Source organism: Triticum urartu, chromosome 6A (genome assembly GCF_056163025.1).
Source record: "Triticum urartu cultivar PI428250 chromosome 6A, HENAU_Tu73, whole genome shotgun sequence".
Classification (NCBI taxonomy): Eukaryota; Viridiplantae; Streptophyta; class Magnoliopsida; order Poales; family Poaceae; genus Triticum; species Triticum urartu.
In genome coordinates this window covers 52236930-52248933 of record NC_141878.1, presented here as the reverse complement: position 1 = coordinate 52248933, position 12004 = coordinate 52236930, and the positions used below count along the sequence as shown (strand labels likewise).

General features: G+C 44.0%; 1 pseudogene; it reads left to right on the top strand.

The window, feature by feature from the left end:
- The first annotated feature begins 774 nt into the window (after nt 1-774).
- On the top strand, nt 775-2928 carry LOC147963853 (uncharacterized; annotated as a pseudogene).
- Nucleotides 2929-12004: the final 9076 nt, after the last annotated feature.

Sequence of the window (12004 nt, the reverse complement as noted above, 5' to 3'; positions counted from 1 at the left end):
CCCCTGTCGCCGGTGGAGCTGCTGCTGCTGCTCTGCCCGTGTTGATGCTGCTGCTCCTCTGCCCGTGACCGTGTTGCTGATCCAACTGACCGTGCTGCTGCTGCTGCTCCTCTGCCCGTGTTGATGTTGTTGATCCTCTGCCCGTGTTGTTGTTGCTGCTGCTAATTGCAATATGAAGAATTGCTTCCTGAAAATTCAGAGACAATATCATCAGAGAAGGTATTCCATCAGAGTAAAATTGCTACCTGGAAATTTGTCAAATTGATTTACTGTTAACTGAATCAGTAGCATCACCCAACATCCATCAGCACATGCTATGGTGAGGTAATTCTGTACTGTAGTGGGTTAGAGAGATTCAGTTAAACTGTAGGTGCAGATCTTTTAACTTAAGACATTCTTCCTAAGATCAGCCTTAAAACTTCAGTAGTGTTAAAACATAGTCATCTCTCTTTTTTTTTGCTTGTTGGTTGGTTGCGGACAGATTGTTGCTTTAGTTTGACTTCAGAAATCAAACACCCGCACAAGGGCTTGTAACTAGTCAAGCTGTTTTCCATATAGGATGGTCAATCTCCACAAAATTTCGATTTTCTGAGTAACAACATACAGTATATCCCCACTTGCCGATGGAACCCAAATGATGTCAGTGATGTCAGTGAAAACATCACCAGACTGTTAAAATTCAGTTAAAAGATCTGTACCTTGATGCCTTGATGCAGACTAAAGGGAGTAGGTTAACTCATTTGGTCCTGTGGTTGGTCAAACTGTACCATGCCAAAGTATTTCCTGTAGAGAGAAAAAACAAAAATAAGCAAACATAAATTGATTGGAATGTGTTGTAGTTTCACTAGGAGTAGTTTATATGCAAAGGTAATAAATCAGTTTTGATTCTATTGACAGGAGTATATTTTTCTTGACACTTTTCTACCGTAGGCATGGTACTATGAGCAAGTAAAATTCAACAAAACTACTCTAACTAGAGTAAAATTATGTGAACTACTCTAACTAGAGAAAATGGCTTATGGTTAGTGCAAAGTGTTTGGCTGCCATGGCAGCCTTTCTATAAATGGTGCCATGGCAGCCATTTGTAGAAATGGTCCCATGGCACCATTTCTTGTTGGGTACCGTGGCAACCAAACTAGAAATGGTGCCATGGCACCTATTTCTTGTTTGACTTGCATACTCATTTTGTGTGTGTATATTCTTGTTATGGTACCATGGTGTACTCATCTTTTGTCATTGATGGCAGGAACACATAAATATGGATTTGAACTTGATGCCTCAAGAGGAAGAACATGAAACCATTGATTTGAACTTGATGCCTCAAGAGGAAGACGATGAAGGTATTAATTTGAATTTGATGCCTCAAGAGGAGGAACCTCAAGTGGCAGAGAATGTAGCTATGGATTTGAACTTGATGCCTCCAGAGGAAGACGATGAAGATATGAATTGGATGCCTCAAGAAGATGAAGGGAAAGAGGATGAAGCTCAAGAGGAAGAGGATGAAGTTATGAATTGGATACTTCAAGAGAAGAGAAGAGAATTGTCAGATAAGGAGAGGCATGGTGTTTACTTCGCCTTGCTGGTAATCGAGCTCAGAGATGGCTTTGTTCAACCAGACGACAAGCTGCTAGTATCAAACCTGTTGGACATAAGTGTACGATCTATTGAAAGAATCTGGGAAGACGCCAAAAGGCAAATTGCCGATGGCAAAGAAGTAGATGTCTCAAGCAAGAAGCCGGGAAGATCTGGCCGAAAGAGAAAGGTGCTAAATCTAGAGAGGACCTCAACAATCCCACTGAATAAAAGAAGAACAATTCGATCTCTGGCACGGTCTCTAGGTGTGGCCCGATCGACCCTACATAAGAGGTTCCAGTTGAATGAGCTCAACCGCATCACAAGCACCGTGAAGCCTCACCTCAAGCTAGAGAACAAGCTTGCGAGATTGAAATTTTGTATGTCCATGGTCGATGACAATTCGATCTCAACTTCTCGGGCTATGTTAAAACCAATGACGAATATGGTTCACATCGATGAGAAGTGGTTTGACATGACGAGAGTGAAGAATAGTTACTATGTACTTCCAGGAGAACCTGAACCGAAGCGCACTGTGTCAAACACTCACAACATTGGGAAGGTGATGTTCCTAACAGCCGTTGCCAAGCCTCGATATAAAAATGAGGGGGAGCTAACATTCGATGGGAAGATCGGCATTTGGGCATTTGTCGAAGAGAATGAGGCAAAGCGGACAAGTCAAAACAGAACAAAGGGAACAAAAGTGTTGACATCAGTGAAAGTAACCAGGCCTGTGTGCAGAGATTATCTAATCAATAAGGTTATCCCGGCAATTCAGGATAAGTGGCCTGACGATGATGAGGGAGCGACAATATTCATCCAACAGGATAACGCAAAGCCTCATGTCCTTCCCAATGATGTAGCTTTTCGAGAAGCTGTGGAACAAACTGATCTTGACATCCGATTGCTACAACAACCCCAAATAGCCCTGAGTTAAATTGTTTGGACCTCTGCTTCCATACCTCTCTCCAGTCTCTAACCGACTGCAGGTCACCTACAAGCATCCAAGAACTGGTACAGGGTGTGGAAGAGGAATTCGAGAACTACGATCCCGACAAGTTGCACAGAAGCTTTATCACATTAGAAGCAGTTATGTTTGAAGTTATGAAAGCCAAAGGAGGAAATCAATATAAGTTTCCCCACTTGCACAAGGATCGCGTTCAGAATGCTGGAATGGAAATAACCGGTGTATATTGCGACAGTCGGGTAGTTGTTGATACTAGGGCCGTTGTAGAAGAAATGGAAATTGCAATAGGAAAAGAAAATGAAAGGAAAGAATTAGCTAGAGAAGGTAAAAGAAAGAAAAGTAAAGGGAAGGGAAGGGAAGAAGTGCCCAAAGAAAGGAAAAGAATGTAGTCAAGAGGGGACAAAGAGGCCCTTATGTCATGTAGTCAGGTGCTCCTTGTGTATGTCTTGTGTAATCTTGTGTCAAGAGGGGACAAAGATGCCCTTATGTCATGTGTAATCTTGTGTCAAGAGGGGACACAGAGGACCTTATGTCATGCCCTTGTGTATGCCTTGTCTAATCCTTGTATATAAACTCCTCGTTGGAATATATTGGAATTTGGGTTATTTGGAATTTGAATTGATTTGGATTAATTTAGTTATTTGAATTAATTTAAAATATTTGGATTAATTTGAATAATTTGGATTAAAACTGAATATTTGTGCTCTTAAGTAGGAGTATCTTTATGTTGCAATCCTTGGGTTTACAAAGGAGCAAATGGGACTTGAAGAGCACTTGCATTAAGGGAAATTCAGTTAAAAAGGCCTTAAGAGCACTTCCTAACAGCATGTTCTGATCCACTAAGAGCAAGTCTAAGCTTTTTCCTACACCACACACATACACACACACACACACACACACAACACAGGATGTCAAGATGACCCAACTTTTTTTCATGTCATGGCTTTGGTGAATGATGCCCCCACATTTCATGATCAATCTGTGAGAATAAAACCATTAGTCTGTGGAGGTCCAGTAAAAAGAAAATGTGGAGGTCCCATGCCCAAACTGAATGAAACTAAAGGAAGGCTGTTCTAGGAAAGGGGGAGGCATTCTCATCTTGTCATCTTGACATAATTCATAGTAGTTCAAACAAGATCCACTCTACTGTAAAAATCAGATAACTACTGATTCTTGTGTGCACCATTTAAAATGATTGCTATTGACTGAATTTAGTGAAATTTGTTAAACTGAAAATGGAAAATACACTTCTTCTGTACTACAGTTTTGCAAACTGAAAATGTTCCAAGCAGATCTTAGTTTCAAAATGGAAAATATTCCAAGCAGGAGTACTCCAGGAGTACACTTCTCAGTTTTGTCAGTTAGTGATCAGGTATGTGTTGGGGAACGTAGCATAAATTCAAAATTTTCCTACGTGTCACCAAGATCTATCTATGGAGTCATCTAGCAACGAGGGAGGAGTGGATCTACATACCCTTGTAGATCGCGCGCGGAAGCGTTCAAGAGAACGGGGTTGATGGAGTCGTACTCGTCGTGATCCAAATCACCGATGATCCTAGCGTCGAACGGACGGCACCTCCGCGTTCAACACACGTACGGAACGGAGACGTCTCCCACGCCTTGATCCAACAAGGAGGAGGGAGAGGTTTATGGAGATCCAACAACACGACGGCGTGGTGGTGGAAGTAGCGGGATTCCAACAGGGCTTCGCTAAGCGCTGCGGGAGGAGGGAGATGTGTCACGGGAGGGAGAGGGAGGCGCCAGGCCTTAGGTTGGTTTGCTCCTCCTTTTCCCCACTATATATAGGGCCAAGGGAGAGGGGGGGAGGCGCAGCCCTTGCCCCTTCCTCCAAGGAAGGGTGCGGCCAAGGGTGGGGAGGAGTCCATCCTCCCCAAGGCACCTCGGAGGTGCCTTCCCCTTTTAGGACTCTCCCCTTTTTCTCTTCTCTTGGCGCATGGGCCTCTAGGGGCTGGTGCCCTTGGCCCATATAGGCCAAGGCGCACCCCCTACAGCCCATGTGGCCCCCGGGGCAGGTGGCCCCACCCGGTGGACCCCCGGGACCCTTCCGGTGGTCCCGGTACAATACCGATGACCCCGAAACTTGTCCCGATGGCCGAAATAGCACTTCCTATATATAATTCTTTACCTCCGGACCATTCCGGAACTCCTCATGACGTCCGGGATCTCATCCGGGACTCCGAACAACTTTCGGGTTACCGCATACTAATATCTCTATAACCCTAGCGTCACCGAACCTTAAGTGTGTAGACCCTACGGGTTCGGGAGACATGCAGACATGACCGAGACGTTCTCCGGTCAATAACCAACAGCGGGATCTGGATACCCATGTTGGCTCCCACATGTTCCACGATGATCTCATCGGATGAACCACGATGTCAAGGACTTAATCAATCCCGTATACAATTCCCTTTGTCTAGCGGTATGTTACTTGCCCGAGATTCGATCGTCGGTATCCAATACCTAGTTCAATCTCGTTACCGGCAAGTCTCTTTACTCGTTCCGTCACACATCATCCCGTGATCAACTCCTTGGTCACATTGCGCATATGATGATGTCCTACCGAGTGGGCCCAGAGATACCTCTCCGTTTACACGGAGTGACAAATCCCAGTCTCGATTCGTGCCAACCCAACAGACACTTTCGGAGATACCCGTAGTGTACCTTTATAGCCACCCAGTTACGTTGTGACGTTTGGTACACCCAAAGCACTCCTACGGTATCCGGGAGTTGCACAATCTCATGGTCTAAGGAAATGATACTTGACATTGGAAAAGCTTTAGCATACGAACTACATGATCTTGTGCTATGCTTAGGATCGGGTCTTGTCCATCACATTATTCTCCTAATGATGTGATCCCGTTATCAAAGACATCCAATGTCCATGGTTAGGAAACCGTAACCATCTATTGATCAACGAGCTAGTCAACTAGAGGCTTACTAGGGACATGGTGTTGTCTATGTATCCACACATGTATCTGAGTTTCCTATCAATACAATTATAGCATGGATAATAAACGATTATCATGAACAAGGAAATATAATAATAATCAATTTATTATTGCCTCTAGGGCATATTTCCAACAGTCTCCCACTTGCACTAGAGTCAATAATCTAGTTCACATCGTCATGTGATTAACACTCACAGGTCACATCGCCATATGACCAACACCCAAGAGTTTACTAGAGTCAGTAGTCTAGTTCACATCACTATGTGATTAACACTCAATGAGTTCTAGGTTTGATCATGTTGCTTGTGAGAGAGGTTTTAGTCAACGGGTCTGAACCTTTCAGATCCGTGTGTGCTTTACAAATCTCTATGTCATCTCCTAGATGTAGCTACCACGTTCTATTTGGAGCTATTCCAAATAACTGTTCTACTTGGAGCTATTCTAAATTGTTGCTCCATTATATGTATCCGGTATCTCTACTCAGAGCTATCCGGATAGGTGTTAAGCTTGCATCGACGTAACCCTTTACGACGAACTCTTTTACCACCTCCATAATCGAGAAAATTCCTTAGTCCACTAGTTACTAAGGATAACTTTGACCGCTGTCCTGTGATCCGTTCTTGGATCACTCTTGTACCCCTTGACTGACTCATGGCAAGGCACACTTTAGGTGCGGCACACAGCATAGCATACTGTAGAGCCTATGTCTTAAGCATAGGGGACGACCTTCATCCTTTCTCTCTATTCTGCCATGGTCGAGCTTTAAGTCTTAACTTCATACCTTATAACTCAGGCAAGAACTCCTTCTTTGACTGATCCATCTTGAACACCTTCAAGATCATGTCAAGGTATGTGCTCATTTGAAAGTACCATTAAGCGTTTTGATCTATCCTTATAGATCTTGATGCTTAATGCTCAAGTAGCTTAATCCAGGTTTTCCATTGAAAACACTTTCCAAATAACCCTATATGCTTTCCAGAAATTCTACGTCATTTCCGATCAACAATATGTCAACATATACTTATCAGAAATTCTATAGTGCTCCCACTCACTTCTTTGGAAACACAAGTTTCTCATAAACTTTGTAAAACCCAGAATCTTTGATCATCTCACCAAAGCATACATTCCAACTCCGAGATGCTTACTCCAGTCCTCAGAAGGATTGCTGGAGCTTTGCATACTTATTAGCATCTCTCAGGATTGACAAAACCTTCCGGTTGTATCACATACAACCCTTCCTCAAGAAAATGTCGTCGAGGAAACAATGTTTTGACATCCTATCTGCAAGATTTCATAAATAATGCAGTAATCGCTAATATAATTCCAACAGACTCTTAGCATCGCTACGAGTGAGAAAGTCTCACCGTAGTCAACTCCTTGAACTTGTCGGGAAACTTCTTAACGACAAGTCGAGCTTTCTTAATGGTGACATTTACCATCATTGTCCGTCTTCCTTTTAAATCCATCTGTACTCAACAGCCTTACGACCATCAAGTAGTTCTTCCAAAGTCTACACTTTGTTTTCATACATGGATCCTCTCTCAGATTATATGGCCTCGAGCCATTTATCGGAATCTGGGTCCACCATCGCTTCTCCACAGCTCGTAGGTTCATTGTTGTCTAGCAACATGACTTTCAAGACATGATTACGTACCACTCTGAAGTAGTACGCATCCTTGTCATCCCACGAGGTTTGTTAGTGACTTGATCTGAAGTTTCATGATCACTATCATAAGCTTCCACTTCAATTGGTGTAGGTGCCACAGGAACAACCTCCTGTGCCCTACCACACACTAGTTGAAGAGACGGTTCAATAACCTCATCAAGTCTCCACCATCCTCCCACTCAATTCTTTTGAGAGAAACTTTTCTCGAGAAAGGACCCGATTCTAGAAACAATTGCTTTCGGATCTGAGACAGGAGGTATACCCAACTGTTTTTGGGTTGTCCTATGAAGATGCATTTATCCGCTTTGGGTTCGAGCTTATCAGCCTGAAACTTTTTCACATGAGCGTTGCAGTCCCAAACTTTTAAGAAATGACAGCTTAGGTTTCTCTAAACCATAGTTCACACGGTGTCATATCATCGGAATTACGTGGTGCCCTATTTAAAGTGAATGTGGTTGTCTCTAATGCCTAACCCATAAACTATCGTGGTAATTTGATAAGAGACATCATGGTATGCATCATATCCAATAGGGTGCAGTTATGATGTTCGGACACACCATCACACTATGGTGTTCCAGGCTGTATTAGTTGTGAAACAATTTCCACAATGTCTTAATTCTGTGCCAAACTCGTAATTCAGATATTCATCTCTATGATCATATCATAGATATCTTATCCTCTTGTCACGACGATCTTTCAACTTCACCCTGAAATTACTTGAACCTTTCAATAATTCAGACTCGTGATTCATCAAGTAAATGTACTAAACATCTACTCAAATCATCTGTGAAGAAAGAACATAACGATATCCACTACATGCCTCAGCACTCATTGGACTGCACACATCAAAATGTATTACTTCCAACAATTTGCTTTCTAGTTCCATTTTACTGAAACCGAGGCTTTCAATCATCGTGCCCATGTGGTATGATTTGCATGTCTCAAGTGATTCAAGATCAAGTGAGTTCAAACGGTCCATTTGCATGGAGTTTTCTTCATGCATACACACCAATAGACATGGTTCGCATGTCTCAAACTTTTCAAAAATGAGTGAGTCCAAAGATCCATCAACATGGAGCTTCTTCATGCGTTTTATACCGATATGACTTACGTGGCAGTGCCACAAGTAGGTGGTACTATCATTACTATCTTTTGGCATGACATGTGTATCACTACGATCGAGATTCAATAAACCATTCATTTGAGGTGTAAGACCATTTGAAGGTATTATTCAAATAAACAGAGTAACCATTATTCTCCTTAAATGAATAACCGTATTGCGATGGACATAATCCAATCATGTCTATGCTCAACACAAACACCAATCTCGATGGTAGAAGGGAGCGTGCGATGCTTGATCATATCAACATTGAGAACACTTCCAACACATATCGTCAGCTCACCTTTAGCTAGTCTCCGTTTATTCCGTAGCTTTTATTTCGAGTTACTAACACTTAGCAACCGAACCGGTATCTAATACCCTGGTGCTACTAGGAGTACTAGTAAAGTACACATCAACACAATGTATATCCAATATACTTCTATCGACCTTGCCAGCCTTCTTATCTACCAAGTATCTAGGGTAATTCTACTCCAGTGGCTGTTCCCTTTATTACAGAAGCACTTAGTCTCGGGTTTGGGTTCAACCTTGGGTTTCTTCACTAGAGCAGCAGCTGAATTGCCGTTTCATGAAGTATCCCTTCTTGCCCTTGCCCTTCTTGAAACTAGTGGTTTCACCAACCATCAACAATTGATGCTCCTTCTTGATTTCTACTTTCGCGGTGTCAAACATCGCGGATATCTCAAGGATCATCATATATGTCCCTGATATATTATAGTTCATCACGAAGCTCTAGCAGCTTGGTGGTAATGACTTCGGAGAAACATCATTATCTTATCTGGAAGATCAACTCCTACTTGATTCAAATGATTATTGTACTCAGACAATCCGAGCACAAGCTCAACAATTGGGCTTTTCTCCTTAGTTTGTAGGCTAAGAAAAATCGTCGGAGGTCTTATACCTCTTGACGTGGGCACGAGCCTGAAATTCCAATTTCAACCCTCAAAACATCTCATATGTTTCGTGACGTTTCAAAAAAATGTCTTTGGTGCCTCAACTCTAAACCGTTTAACTGAACTATCACGTAGTTATCAAAACGTGTATGTCAGATGTTCGCAACATCCACAGACAACGTTCGAGGTTCAGCACACTGAGCGGTGCATTAAGGACATAAGCCTTCTAAGAAGCAATGAGGACAATCCTTAGTCTACGGACCTAGTCCGCATAATTGCTACTATCAACTTTCAACTAATTTTTCTCTAGGAACATATCTAAACAGTAGAACTATAGCGCGAGCTACGACATAATTTGCAAAGATCTTTTGACTATGTTCAGGATAATTAAGTTCATCTTATGAACTCCCACTCAGATAGACATCCCTCTAGTCATCTAAGCGATTACATGATCCGAGTCAACTAGGCCGTGTCCGATCATCACGTGACACGGACTAGTCAACGTCGGTGAACATCTTCATGTTGATCGTATCTTCTATACGACTCATGCTCGACCTTTCGGTCTTCTGTGTTCCGAGGCCATGTCTATGCACATGCTAGGCTCGTCAAGTCAACCTAAGTGTATTGCGTGTGTAAATCTGTCTTACACCCGTTATATGTGAACGTAAGGATCTATCACACCCGATCATCACGTGGTGCTTCGAAACGACGAACTGTAGCAACGGTGTACAGTTAGGGGGAACACTTTCTTGAAATTATTATGAGGGATCATCTTATTTACTACCGTCGTTCTAAGCAAATAAGATGTATAAACATGATAAACATCATATGCAATCAAATAATAGTGACATGATATGGCCAATATCATATAGCTCCTTTGATCTCCATCTTGGGGCTCCATGATCATCTTGTCACCGGCATGACACCATGATCTCCATCATCATGATCTCCATCATCGTGTCTTCTTGAAGTTGTCTCATCATCGATATGCAAGTCGTGATTCCCTTGACAAGAACATGATCAATCTCATACATCACATATATCATTCATCACATCCTTTTGGCCATATCACATCACATAGCATACCCTGCAAAAACAAGTTAGACGTCCTCTAATTGTTGTTTGCATGTTTTACGTGGCTGCTATGGGTTTCTAGCAAGAACGGTTCTTACCTACGCAAAGACCACAACGTGATATGCCAATTGCTATTTACCCTTCATAAGGACCCTTTTCATCGAATCCGATCCGACTAAAGTAGGAGAGACAGACACCCGCCAGCCACCTTATGCAACTAGTGCATGTTTGTCGGTGGAACCGGTCTCACGTAAGAGTACGTGTAAGGTTGGTCCGGGCCGCTTCATCCCACGATGCCGCCGAATCAAGATAAGACTAGTAACGGCAAGCATATTGAACAAAATCAACGCCCACAACTACTTTGTGTTCTACTCGTGCATAGAATCTACGCAATAGACCTAGCTCATGATGCCACTGTTGGGGAACGTAGCATAAATTCAAAATTTTCCTACGTGTCACCAAGATCTATCTATGGAGTCATCTAGCAACGAGGGAGGAGTGGATCTACATACCCTTGTAGATCGCGCGCGGAAGCGTTCAAGAGAACGGGGTTGATGGAGTCGTACTCGTCGTGATCCAAATCACCGATGATCCTAGCGCCGAACGGACGGCACCTCCGCGTTCAACACACGTACGGAACGGAGACGTCTCCCACGCCTTGATCCAGCAAGGAGGAGGGAGAGGTTTATGGAGATCCAACAACACGACGGCGTGGTGGTGGAAGTAGCGGGATTCCAACAGGGCTTCGCTAAGCGCTGCGGGAGGAGGGAGATGTGTCACGGGAGGGAGAGGGAGGCGCCAGGCCTTAGGTTGGTTTGCTCCTCCTTTTCCCCACTATATATAGGGCCAAGGGAGAGGGGGGAGGCGCAGCCCTTGCCCCTTCCTCCAAGGAAGGGTGCGGCCAAGGGTGGGGAGGAGTCCATCCTCCCCAAGGCACCTCGGAGGTGCCTTCCCCTTTTAGGACTCTCCCCTTTTTCTCTTCTCTTGGCGCATGGGCCTCTAGGGGCTGGTGCCCTTGGCCCATATAGTCCAAGGCGCACCCCCTACAGCCCATGTGGCCCCCGGGGCAGGTGGCCCCACCCGGTGGACCCCCGGGACCCTTCCGGTGGTCCCGGTACAATACCGATGACCCCGAAACTTGTCCCGATGGCCGAAATAGCACTTCCTATATATAATTCTTTACCTCCGGACCATTCCGGAACTCCTCGTGACGTCCGGGATCTCATCCGGGACTCCTAACAACTTTCGGGTTACCGCATACTAATATCTCTATAACCCTAGCGTCACCGAACCTTAAGTGTGTAGACCCTACGGGTTTGGGAGACATGCAGACATGACCGAGACGTTCTCCGGTCAATAACCAACAGCGGGATCTGGATACCCATGTTGGCTCCTACATGTTCCACGATGATCTCATCGGATGAACCACGATGTCAAGGACTTAATCAATCCCGTATACAATTCCCTTTGTCTAGCGGTATGTTACTTGCCCGAGATTCGATCGTCGGTATCCAATACCTAGTTCAATCTCGTTATCGGCAAGTCTCTTTACTCGTTCCGTCACACATCATCCCGTGATCAACTCCTTGGTCACATTGCGCATATGATGATGTCCTACCGAGTGGGCCCAGAGATACCTCTCCGTTTACACGGAGTGACAAATCCCAGTCTCGATTCGTGCCAACCCAACAGACACTTTCGGAGATACCCGTAGTGTACCTTTATAGCCACCCAGTTACGTTG